Below are 14141 nucleotides of genomic sequence, written 5' to 3'. Positions count from 1 at the left end.
TCAGGCAGGAGACTAGAACAAAGCCATACACTAGAGATTTAGGGTATATTTTGGTCTGTTAGAAGAAACTGTATCCCAAAATTTTAAAGAGAGAACAACTTATATATATAGCAAAAATAAGGTTAACTATAATGAAGGGATAGAATATGACTCTTCCAGAAAGTGGTCGCTTTTCTGTTCAGAGAGTTGCTGCTATTCTTTTTTTTCGATCTCCTGTTGAGTTCATAGGTGTTCAGAATGGTTTGATCCCTATCTCTCTGAATTCCTGGGACCAGATGAAATTTAGGTCTACTACTCCTCCATCTTGCTCCTCCTCTGAAGATAAAGTTCTTATTTAAAGAATTGTGCCAAAAATATTTTAAGGCAAAGAAAGGGATTAAAAATTAATGTAGGGCTTTAATCAAGAAAGGATGCTGTACTTGGTCAAATGCTTTTTCTGCATCTATTGAGAGGATCATATGGTTCTTGTTCTTTCTTTGATTAATGCATTGTATCACATTAATTGATTTGTGGTTATTGAACCAACCTTACAGCCCAGGAATAAATCCCACTTGGTGTGGTGAATAATCCTTTTAATGTACTGTTGGATCCTATTGGATAGTATTTTGGTGAGAATTTTTGCATCCATGTTCATCAGAGGGTACATACCTCAATATCATAAAAGCCATCTATGAAAAACCCACAGCAAATATCATTCTCAATCGTGGAAAATTGAAAGCTTTCCCCATAAGGTCAGGAACACAGCAGGGATGTCCACTATCACCACTGCTATTCAACATAGTATTAGAAGTCTTAGCCACAGCAATCAGTCAACAAAAAGAAATAAAAGGCATCGGAATTGGCAAAGAAGTCAAACTCTCACTCTTTGCAGATGATAAGATACTTTATGTGGAAATCCAAAAGACTCCACCCCAAAACTGCTAGAACTCATACAGGAATTCAGTAAAGTGGCAGGATATAAAATCAATGCACAGAAATCTGTCACATTTCTATACACCAACAACAAGACAGAAGAAAGAAAAATTAAGGAGTCAATCCCATTTACACTTGCACCCAAACCATAGATACCTAGGAATAAATCTAACCAAAGAGGCAAAGAATCTGTACTCAGAAAACTATAAAATACTCATGAAGGAAATTGAGGAAGACACAAAGAACTGGAAAAACGTTCCATGCTCATGGATTGGAAGAACAAATATTGTGAAGATGTCAATGCTACCTAGAGCAATCTACACATTCAATGCAATCCCTATCAAAATACCATCCACTTTTCTCATAGAAATGGAACAAATAATCCTAAAACTTATATGGAACCAGAAAAGACCCCGCATAGCCAGAGGAATGTTGAAAAAGAAAATCAAAGCTGGTGGCATCACAATTCCTGACTTCAAGCTCTATTACAAAGCTGTCATCATCAAGACAGTATGATACTGACACAAAAACAGACACATAGATCAATGCAACAGAATAGAGAGCCCAGAAATGGACCCTCAACTCTATGGTCAACTCATCTTTGACAAAGCAGGAAAGAATGTCCAATGGAAAAAAGACAGTCTCTTCAACAAATGGTGTTGGGAAAATTGGACAGCCAGATGCAGAAGGATGAAACTGGGCCATTTCCTTACACCACACACAAAAATAGACTCCAAATGGTTGAAAGACCTCAATGTGAGACAAGAGTCCATCAAAATTCTAGAGGAGAACACAGGCAGCAAACTCTTCGACCTCAGCTGCAACAACTTCTTCCTAGAAACATCCCCAAAAGCAAGGGAAGCAAGGGCAAAAATGAACTATTGGGACTTCATCAAGATAAAAAGCTTTTGCACAGCAAAGGAAACAGTCAACAAAACCAAAAGACAACTGACAGAATGGGAGAAGATATTTGCAAATGACCTATCAGATAAAGGGCTAGTATCCAAAATCTATAAAGAACTTATCAAACTCAACACCCAAAGAACAAATGATCCAATCAAGAATGGGCAGAAGACACGAACAGACATTTTTCCAAAGAAGACATCCAAATGGCCAACAGACACGTGAAAAAGTGCTCAACATCACTCGGCATCAGGGAAATCCAAATCAAAACCTCAATGACATACCACCTCACACCAGTCAGAATGGCTAAAATTAATAAGTCAGGAAACGACAGATGTTGGCAGGGATGCAGAAAAAGAGGAACCCTCCTACACTGTTGGTGGGAAATGCAAGCTGGTGCAACCACTCTGGAAAACAGTATGGAGGTTCCTCAAAAAAATAGTTGAAAATAGAGCTACCGTACGACCCAGCAATTGCACTACTGGGTATTTAGCCCAAAGATACAAATGTAGTGATCCAAAGGGGTATGTGCACCCCAAAGTTTATAGCAGCAATGTCCACAATAGCTAAACTATGGAAAGAGCCAAGATGTCCATCAACAGATGAATAGATAAAGAAGTTTGGTATATATATACAATGGAATATTATGCAGCCATCAAAAGGAATGAAATCTTGCCATTTGCAACGACGTGGATGGACCTGGATGGTATTATGCTGAGCGAAATCAGTCAGTCGGAGAAAGACATGTATCATATGACCTCACAGATATGAGGAATTCTTAATCTCAGGAAACAAACTGAGGATTGCTGGAGTGGTGGGGGGTGGGAGGGATGGGGTAGCCCAGTGTCTAATTGGGGAGGGTATGTGCTATGGTGAGTGCTGTGAATTGTGTAAGACTGTTGAATCACAGACCTGTACCTCTGAAACAAATAATACATTATATGTTAAAAAAAAGAAAAAAGAAAAAAAGGTAGTAGGAAGGGAAAAATGAAGGGGGTGGAATCAGAGGGGAAGACAAACCATGAGAGACTATGGACTCTGAGAAACAAACTGAGGGTTCTAGAGGAGAGGGTGGTGGGGGGATGGGTTGGCCTGGTAATGGGTATTAAAGAGGGAACGTACTGAATGGAGCACTGGGTGTTATACACAAAAATGAACCATGGAACACTACATCAAAAACTAATGATGTAATGTATGGTGGTTAAACATAACAAAATAAAATTAAATTAAAAAAAACAAGTTTATCTTCACAAGCTTACTTTATTTCTATTTAACGTTTAAAATAAGATCATCCTAGATGATAAATGAAACATGGAAAAATGATTTACTATTTTCAGAAATTGCTCCTTCCCCTTCCCATTTGCCACACAAATGTCACAGAGGTTTGAGAATAGGAGGGCCACATGCCAGCACCATCAACTATTTTGTAGCTATAGTCTCTAAAGCTAAGTCAAATTTACTCTGACTTTATGAGACAGCTACAGAAAAGACACTTTTCAAGAAGCACTTTTATTTTAGATGAATTCATAAATTTTTCATTTATGAAAGTTGTCATGCATTTGTATGCAAATAGTGTCTTCCTCTGATGTCTTACTTTCTGAGGGCAAGAAAGGATATGTTTTGCTATAGGCATTTCATTTTCATATGGAACCAGATAATATACTATATTACTCTTAAAGAGTCCTTCTAGTTGGAGTAAGATTAAAGTTAACCACCTTGTAATCCTGCTCCCTCATATGCTACTGCGGTGTGTAAAAGCATATTAAAAAAAATTCTTACCAAGGAAGTTAATTTGAAATATGTATAGGAGTTTTTGTTTTTAAAGGCAGAAAGGTTAAAATTTTGGGTAACATCTATTAATAGAGAAGATATTTAATGTGGAGTATTTATGTTTCTAGATGTTATGCTAAGTGGTAGAGTTTATTTCACACATTAAGGAAAGGAATAGATTTGGAACAATTTACATGATACATACATACAAAAATACACAGATGCATATACATTCATTACAGTTTGTGGTAGACAAGTTAAAATAAATCTAAGTGAATTTCCTCATATAAATATATTTGCATTGCTCACAATTTATATTTATCTAAACACACACACAAACATTTATGTGTACATATATATTCATATACATGTATATGAGATAAAAGTGAAATCTAGAGGAAGTTAATGAAATTAACATGAAAAAATATATTCCTGTAGGTAGCGAAGATAATACTTTATTTCAATCTGATGTCATCACAAATATTTATGGAGATATCAAAGAAGAAAATGTATTTCAGGAAAATTAAACAGAAGAAAGACAGTGGGATAATCTGTCTTGAAAAGAGTAATTTTTCAGTTATTATTTAATACTTATACTGATATGGAGAAAAAAATCGAGACAAGGTGGTGAAAGATGTGTATGTGTATCTATATATCTATATTTTTTGACAGCCATTAGAATTATAAAGCATGCCTTTCTCTTCCATAACCTGCCTTTCTAATTTGAGTTTCTCCTTATAAGTCTTTGAAACAAAGCATCTGCCTTTAACCAATCAATAATGACATGGGTGCATTTTTATACTAAGATGTTGGAAATAACGTACAACTGGTTCAAGTGGCAAAAGCCCATAGTTATTTAGAAGTGGGAAAATGAGGAAAAGCATCAGACACCAGAAATGACTAGCACTATATGCAAAAGGAAGTAAATAACGGCTGAAGTCAGTTATTAAACGTGCAGTCATCAGTGCATTCCAGTGGGCTAGATTTGGTATCTATTGGACAACACATGTGCTTGTTCATGTTGATGATTAGAGACAAAAATATCTGTGGTTCATGTAGAGCCTGTTTCCATGCAAGTGGAAAGTGAAATTACAGATACTTAGAATAAAGCTAGGACCAAGGTAGGTGTGCAGTATCAGTGGATAAACAAGACACAACCCCAACTGAAACATAGGGTGGCCTGATTTCTTGCCTTAACTTTAGTTCTGCCCTGAGCAGGAATAAACAAATGTATCACATGCAACTCTCTACCACAATTTGCCACGAGTTTTGAACTGACTCACATTATCTCAGCATAAATTTATATCCTCAGAAACCTAGAAAAAAACGAGCTCAAAACAACAGTTCCTGGATTAATGTGCTCTAAACCCAGGCTTCCAGGAATTTCCAAATATCATTTGGTCACAAGAAAACACAGCAGAACATAATTTACCATGAGAAAATAATAGCAGTTAAATAAATCAGACATAAATTATGGCAACATTAGAACTATAGTGTACAATTGCATATAATATTTATACTGTATTTGTTAAAAATTATAAGAATGTAACATTTATGGCTAAAGAGCAGGAGGCTATCAAAATTGACCAGGCAGTTTTGGAAAGTACTAAATAGATCTACTAAAATTAAATATATATACATCTCCATATTAAAAATTATTAGATGATATTTACATCAAATTATATTCAGCCAAAGAAGGAGCTAATTTACATAAATTTAAGTTTATGTAAATTACCTACAGCATATCTCAGAGAGCCAAAGAAATGAAGACTATGAAAGAAACATTGAAACTTTAAAAATAGAAAAAAAGGGTCTAATGTGCTTTGAATCAGGTTTCCTAAGAGTATAATGAGATATGTAAAAGCAGAAAAAGCTTAGAATTATCTACAATAGTAAAAGACACCAATTCATAAATTAAAACATTCTCTACAATTTTTTTTCTAGAATGGTAAACACAATGAAATTATATTTCCAAAATAAGTATAAATATAACATCTTGAAACAAATATAAACTGAGTTTATCACCAACCTTGCCTAGAGTAATTTCCACAAAATACAATTTGAGGAAAAGAAAAAATAAATATTAGATCAGAGATGATTCTTAAAAACTGAATGAAAATTCATGCTGAGTGAAAAAAAATCTTATGAAAAAACTTATGCTATATATTTTTTTTCATTTATATAAAGTTCTAGAAGAGTCAAAATTAATCTATGATGAAAAAGTACAGTTTAACCCCTGATGGATGGAACATGGATTGACTGAAGGAGTTTGAAGAGATTTGGGGGATGATGCTCTGTCTCTTCCCAGGTGTTTGGGTTACACATGTGTATGCATTTATCCAAATACGTTGAATGACAAAGTTAATTTGTGCATTTCATTGTATATAAACTTAACCTCAACCAAAGTATAAACACATAGTGAAATTTAATTAATGATGTGTATGCTATAGCATTTAGGGTTGAAATATAATGATATCTGCAACTTACTTTTAGGAATATAAAAATAAGATGCATCGATGGATGGATAATGAATATATAGCTATTTATGTGTTAAATCAAATATAATGATTACTGTATACGTGTTCACTGTGTATCCTTTGACTTTTTCAACATATTCTGAGTGGGAAAACCAAATAATCTACTTTAGGAATCAAATTTGTCAGTGTTAGCTATTGCAGTGAAGAGTTTTTCCGAAATATCAAAAGTATGTGGAAGGGCACCTGGGTGGCTCAGTCATTAAGCATCTGCCTTCGGCTCAGGTCATGATCTCAGGGTCGTGGGATCAAGCCCTGCATCAGGCTCCCTGCTCCGTGGGAAGTCTGCTTCTCCCTCTCCCACTCCCCCTGCTTGTGTTCCCTCTCTCGCTGTCTCTCTCTCTATCAAATAAATAAATAAAATCTTTAAAGAAAAAAAAGTATGTTGAATGTTGTAAATGTTTATATTTAAACATTTTATAGGCTGTGTAATTAGATGTTTTAAAAATTACATCAATATTTAAGGCTGTGTAATTAGATGTTTTAAAAATTATATCAATATTCACATAAGCAGAAAAAGAAAACACACTTTTTTTTCAAATGGAGTAACAAGTTAATTTAAAGATATTAATTTTACATAAATTTTACTCAAGTGAAATTTTTCTTTCTTTCAAGAGGGAGAGGGCGAGGAGGGGCAGAGGGAGAGGAAGGGAGAGAGAGAATCTTTTTTTTTTTTTTTAAGATTTATTTATTTATTTGAGAGAGAGAGAGAGAATCTTAAGCAGGCTTAAGGCTGAATGAGAATCCTGACTCGGGGCTCCATCTCATGACTCTGAAATCATGACCTGAGCCAAAATCTGACACTTAACCTACTGAGCCACCAAGGTGCCTCTCAAGTGAAATTCCTGAAATAATTCTGACTTACTAGGAATTTAAACCCAAACTAATAGCCTTCCCCAACCCAATGATTATCATTTCATATATAAAAATATATTGACAACTAGGAAATTAAAGAGAACATTAGAAAATATTTTTTAAGTGAGATTACCAACATGAAAAACTTAATGTGAGTTGCATATATAACATGATTAGTCAGGGCTACTATTTTTAGCGTATTACTATATACCCTTCACCATTCAACTCTGAGTAATATTGTATTTGTTTGTTTGTTTATTTATTTATTTATTTATTTATTTTAAGATTTTTAAAAATTTATTTATTTGAGACAGAATGAGAGAGAGCACATGAGAGGGGGGAGGGCCAGAGGGAGAAGCAGACTCCCCGCCGAGCAGGGAGTCCAATGTGGGACTTGATGCAGGGACTCCAGGATCATGACCTGAGCTGAAGGCAGTCGCTTAACCAACTGAGCCACCCAGGCGCCCGTATTTGTTTACTTAATAATATTCATTGAGCACCGATTTTATGCACTATGATTCTATTTTAATACCACTCCCTTAAGAATTATCTCGAGGTATAGAAAAGTATAAGAAGATAAAATCAGAAACCTATCACACACATGCATACACACACACACAAAATCAGACTTTATTTCCAAGAGAATAAATACAAATGACAAAAGTAATATATGAAAAGAACAGTAGTGACTTTCAGGTAATAGAGAGAATTTTGACTGCTAAATAGGGCTTCAAAATATTTGAAGGATTAAAGCTTCATGTAGTCATAATTCATTAAATCTCCTTTGGTGTCTGAGCAATAAGGAAAAATATACATTAAGTATTAAACCCTTGAAGATGGCAATAGGATATCAGAGTATGTAAGGAGAGAAAGAGGATTTCTGCCTCTCTGGGTATAATGCAGGTTACCTTGTTTGAAAAATTGGAAAAAATTACCATCAAAGATACTAAAATCTAAAGATTTTCCTTTAAAATATTTTAGTAACAAAGTAAGATTAACAGTGATACATGAGTAATAATATAAACCTAACAATTATAAAGTAATATTCAGCATAATTTTATATAACACAATACATGATCTGATTAATGATATCTTATTTGATTGTAAGATACCATTGGCTCACTTTTCTGCAAATATTTGTATTAGTTTGTCAGAACTTTTAACAATTTCATTTTCAGTCAATATAATTGAAAGTGACACCACTTTCTCTTGGCAAATGCAAAATTGCAAATGATTTTTGGTACATTTTCATTCTGAGTAGGATTCTTTCTGCTTAGCAACTGCTACTGGAGTTGTTAAGAGTACTTTATAGGCTGTGACAACACTGGGAATATATTCTGATACTTTTGAAATATATATTTTAGTGCATGTAGAGCTGATGATTCTAGTGAGCTAATTTCTCCAAAAGGATAGAATTCTTTGTACAAACCCAGCTTCATGTAAGTGTGAATTTAATTTTAAATATAAATTTATAGAATGACATTTTTATATTTATTTTGACATTTCTTGTAACTTGCAGAAATCATAAAAGAAACCAAGAGTGGCTTTATGATTGGCATTTAATTCACAATGCATCTTCATTCATTCTATTGCTGTGTCTTCAGAAATTACAAAAAAAATTCTAATTTTTTTTCATTTAGTGTTGATTCATTTAAAGCTTCATATAAGTATTATCTTCTGTCAAAGATGATCATTCTAAATATTTGTTTTGCAATATTCTAGCAGTTTTTAAAACCAGAAGTTCTAAACTATTTAAAGAATTCTAATAACTCCATAATGTGCTTTTTTTTTTTTTTTGCAATGTCCATGTGTACATTTTTTATTTTGTAATAATTTGCTGACAAAGTTTATTGCCTGGTATAGCACTGGTATGTCCTATATAAATGCTCAGGCCAAAATATAATTATTTGTGCAGATGATTTAGGGATGGGTTCCAGAAAGGGACATGCAAGCTAGTCTTCTACTGTGAGTCACTGTTTCCATACAGGACACTCTTCTCTCCAGGGTCCATGGCCAGAAGTTGGCTTCTGTTGCTTCGATGTCTCCATCAGTCTGGGAACAGACCATGGCCTGGGCCACATGTTCAGAGCCCCCACAACATATTGGAAGCACCCTAGGCATGATTATACGTGCCAGGTGACCAGGTCAACTGCTGGTGTACATGATGCCTTCTGTCCGTTGTGTCTGCAGGCCTGAGTCTGGGTGAACATTGCTACTAGGTAGATCTTCTGTGTTCAATGAATGCTCATTTATACCATCAACTTTACTTACAAAATGCCAGTTTAAAGGTAAAATTATTAAGAATTTCAAGGCCGCCACTACAGAGCTTTAAACCAAGCATGGGTGTCTTTTTGAGAATGAGACTTAGTGCAACTGCAGATGGATCCAAGCCCTGAATGGGGTTGGTGTTCCTGTGGCCTCGGTCTCTTTTGTGTGCTCCTTCTTACATAGTCCCAGCCCCCTCCTGGCTCTGTTAACACTTTTTCCTTGCTTAGTTGTCAAAACTTTCTGCGCTCCCAAATTCCTAGGTTTTCATAATCTGTTACTTCTATAAATAATCGTATTAATTTTGAATGTGCCCTCTCTACTTTGCTAATGCAAATGTGCAGTAAGAAAACCCCTTTTTGGTGGAACATCTCAAAGCTAACACTTGTAGCATGCTCTTTGGAAGAATGTGGTCAAAGTAATGGGTTATCATTTGTTCTATAACCTTTCTCCTAGCCTCAGGTTGTTTAAGGATTTAACTCTTGGTTAACTCTCTCTAGAATCTTAATTCACAGCATTGTTGGAGGACAAGAGAAATGAAGATTTTGCTGAAGACTGTTTTCTGGAACAAACTGCTATACAGCATTGTTGAGGTTGTTATCAAATAATGGGTAACTGATGATATGTAGCTATATCAGAAATTGGAAGCTATTCCTATATCTCTGAGCAAGCTTTATGACGACCTCTATTTCAGATGAGAACAGATGTTTTAAGCTTCCAGGAAGATGGGATAAATGTATTTATTTTGATTCTTCCCACTAAATAAAACTAAATAGACCCGTATAGACAGAGAACAAATTGATGGTTGCCAGAGAATGGGTGAAATAAAAGAAGGGATTAGGGGTACAAACTTCCAGTTGTAAAATAAGTAAGTCACAGGGATGAAAAGTACAGCGTGGAGATATAGTAATAGTTGTAATAACTATTTGTAATAGTTGTAATAACTTTGTATAGTGACATACAAATAGCAACTAAATATATTGTAGCAAGCATTTTGCAATATATATAATTATCAAATCACTATATTATACACCTGAAACTATATAATATTGTATGACAACTATACTTCAGTTAAAAAAAAAAAAACTAAAAGCCTTGGATATTCTGCAAAAAAATAAACATAAGGAGACTCTGAAAGGTAGAGAGAAGGCAGACAGGCTCACACCTTGATACCCAATGAACAAAATAATGATGAGTTCCCAGGGTTTTCTTTTGGCCTCCAATCTCCCAGTTTTGGTAATGAAGTTAGCAACCCTGAGACGTCAAGAGATACAGACAAAAAAAAAAAAGCCCTGAACAAAAACCTGGTCTGTCTAGCCAAAGAACCAGAAAAGGGGCTCTAAAAAGATATAAAACTTTTATACAATAATTGCTGTAATCCAATCAAACACACACACACGCGCGCGCACACACACACACACACACACACACGGGTTTGCCTTCACTTCCCTAGACTTCCCCTAAACTTCTACATTCTTGGGGTTGTAAAGAGGCATCCCAACCCTCCAGGAGGGATGGCATCAGAGAGGCTGAATAAGGATTTTCATTCCCCTCAGGCAATATAAGAGATCCTCGCCTCCACACAGTGTCAGTGGAGACCATATGGCAAAAAGGAACAAGGCAGTTCTATTCCTCTCATCCCAGGCTATCAGCGAAGCCTAGTTGGGAGCCGCACTTCCACTTCTGCTTGGTAATAACAATGACACCTTCCTTCCTTTGGAAACTTGCGGAAGCTAAGTGCAGATCCTATACCTGGATTCCTAAGCCACTTTAAAGTGAAGCAGTAGCACTCTTCTTTCCCGCCTAGAGCAGTACCAGAAGCCAATTAAAACAGAAGGTTTGGATATGATACAGTCTCACAACTTAATAACAAAATGTTCATGGTTTAAAAAAATTATTTATTATACTAAGAACCAGGAAAAACTCAAGTTGAATGAAAAATATGGCCAATAAATACCAATGCTGAGATGACAGGGGTATTAGAATTACCTGAAGAAGAACAGTATAAATTGCATAACCTGAACAACAGAGAGAAAATAAGCTGAGGGAGACAAGGGATAAACATGGCCTCAGAGAACTTGTGGGCTATTACAAAAATTGAAAATCCATGTCACCAGAGTCCTGGAAGAAGAGGAGTAAGAGGATAAAAATTAAAAAGTATTTCAAGAAACAATAATGGAAATTTTTCACAAATTTGCAATAAATAAATAAATAAATAAATAAATAAATAAATAAATAAACAAACAAACAAACCTGCCTACAGATTCAACAGACTAAGTGAACCCCAAACCTTATAAACCCTAAGGAATTTATGCCAAGACACATCATGGTTAAACTTCTGAAAAATAAGACAAAGAAATTGTTTTAAGTTTTAATTTTAATTTCAGTTAGTGAACATACATTGTTACATTAGTTTCAGGTGCACCGTATAGTGGTTCAGCACTTCCAGACATCACCTGGTGCGGTGCTCATCCCAAGTGCCCTCCTTAATCCCCATCACCTACCCCCCTCCACGCCCCCGCTCTTGGTAACCATCAGTTTGTTCTCTATAATTAAGTCTGTTTCTTGGTTTCTCTCTCTCTTCTTCTTCTTCTTTTTTTTTTTTCTGTTACTTTTAAAAGTTTTCTTTCTGATTGATACTTTCAGGTTATTTTTCCTGAGGCCTCTATAAAAAGTTGTTATGGCAGATGTCAAAGAAATGACTGCCTGTGTTCTCTTCTAGGATTTTTATGGTTTCAGGTCTCATATTTAGGTCTTTAATCCATTCTGAATTTACTTTTGTGAAAGTTGTCCAGTTTCTTTCTTCTGCATGTTGCTGTCCAGTTTTCCCATTTGTTGAAGAGACTTTTTCCCATTTGATATTCTTTCCTGCTTTGTGGAAGATCAATTGGCCATATAGCTATGGGTTTACTTCTGGGTTTTCTACTCTGTTCCATTAATCTTTGTGTCTATTTTTGTGCCAGTACCATACCATTTTGATCACTACAGTTTTGTAATATAACTTGAAGTCCAGAATTGTGATGCCTCCAGCTTTGCTTTTCTTTTTCAAGGTTGCTTTGGCTACTCAGGGTCTTTTGTGGTTCCATACAAATTTTAGGGTTTTTTGTTCTAGCTCTGTGAGAAATGCTGATGGTATTTTGATAGGGATTGCATTATATCTGTAGATTGCTTTAGATAGTATAGATATTTAACAATATTTATTCTTCCAATCCATGACCATGGAATGTCTTTCCATTCCGTTGTGTCATCTTCGATTTCTTTCATCAGTGTTTTGTAGTTTTCAGAGTGCAGGTCTTTCACCTCTTTGCTTAGGTTTATTCCTAGGTATCTTATTATTTTTGGTGAATTATAAATGGGATTTTTTTTCTGACAAAGAAAAAGTCTTAAGAGCAGTGTGTGAGAGAAGATACTTCACCCACAGAGAAAAAACAATTCAACTGACAGGAGATTCTCATCAAAAACTAGAGACCCAAGGAGAAATAGTACATTTTTCAAGTATTTCAAGAAAAGAACTAAAGGCCTAGATTTCCAAATTTAGTGAAAATATTCTTCAGAAATAAGGGTAAATCAAGAGATTTTTCAGATGCAGGAAAATTCAGAGAATTTATTATCAATAGACCTACCCTGAGTAAATGACTAAGATATTTCTCTAAGCAGAAAAAAAAAAAAAAATGATGAGAGGAGGAATCTCAAAATATCTAGGAGACAAAATAAATAAATAAATAAATAAATAAATAAATAAATAAATAAAACAATGAAAGTGGAAAAAATGGATAAATGCCATAAGCCTCTTTCCCTTGTTTTCTATCCAAGTCCTGACCGGATCCGACCCTGCTTAGCTTCCGAGAGCAGAAGAGATGCGCTGCCATCAGGCTGCTAGGGCCATAGGCTTTCCCTTGTTTTCTAATTTATACTTCAGAGTTATAGCAAAAATTGTAACACTATGTCACCATTTGTTGGTGTCACCACTATGTCATATGGTTATGAATTTATATAGAGGAAATATTTAAGATAATTTTAAATAGGAAGAGTGAAGAGACATACAGGGAGATAAAATTTCTATACCTTGCTTATACTGGTAAAATGTTGACACCAGTAGACTGTGATAACTTATGTAAATATAATGTAATAACTACATCAACCACTGAAAAAGCTATACAAAATGCTATAAATAAATCAAATGAAATTCTAAAACATGGACATTTCTGTAACCCACAGGGTGTCAGAAAAGAAGGAAAAAGAAATGGAAAACAGAAAATAAACAGAAAACAAAAATAAAATACCAGACATAATTCTTAAAATATCCATAATTGCATTCAAGGTAAATGGTCTGAATATTCTAATAATACAAATACCAATATACAAAATCTCAAATATAATACTATTGATAGGTTGAAACTAAAAGTATGGAAAAAAAGATGTATCTTGCAAACATAAAAGTAGAGTAGGTATCTTTATATCTGATAAAGTAGACTTCAAATCAAAGGAAATCGTTCCAGAGAAGATTACACAAAGATAAATGGGTTAATTCTCCAAGAAGAGATGACGATCTTGAATGTGCATACACCAAAAAGTAGTGCTATAAATTTGTAATGCAAAATTTCTAGAACTGAAAGGAGAAATAGACAAATCTTAATTATAGTTGGAATCTTCAATACCCGTTGATAAGTAGAGAGAGAAACAACTAGATAGGATATCAGCAATAGAAAAGACAACTAGACAGAAAATCAGCAAAGATACAGAAAGAACTCAACAACATCAAGCAACAAGGTATAATGAGCATTCTATTCACAATAGCCAATATTATATAATAACTACATTATAAAGATCTAAATATCTGTAAACATTATTTTGGATGTATTTGAAGTATCAGTATGGAATTTTACAATTAACATATACTTT

The sequence above is a fragment of the Mirounga leonina genome, unplaced genomic scaffold (genome assembly GCF_011800145.1).
Source record: "Mirounga leonina isolate KUSES-001 unplaced genomic scaffold, KU_Mleo_1.0 Mir_357, whole genome shotgun sequence".
NCBI classification, from domain to species: Eukaryota; Metazoa; Chordata; class Mammalia; order Carnivora; family Phocidae; genus Mirounga; species Mirounga leonina.
This window is presented reverse-complemented; position numbering follows the sequence as displayed.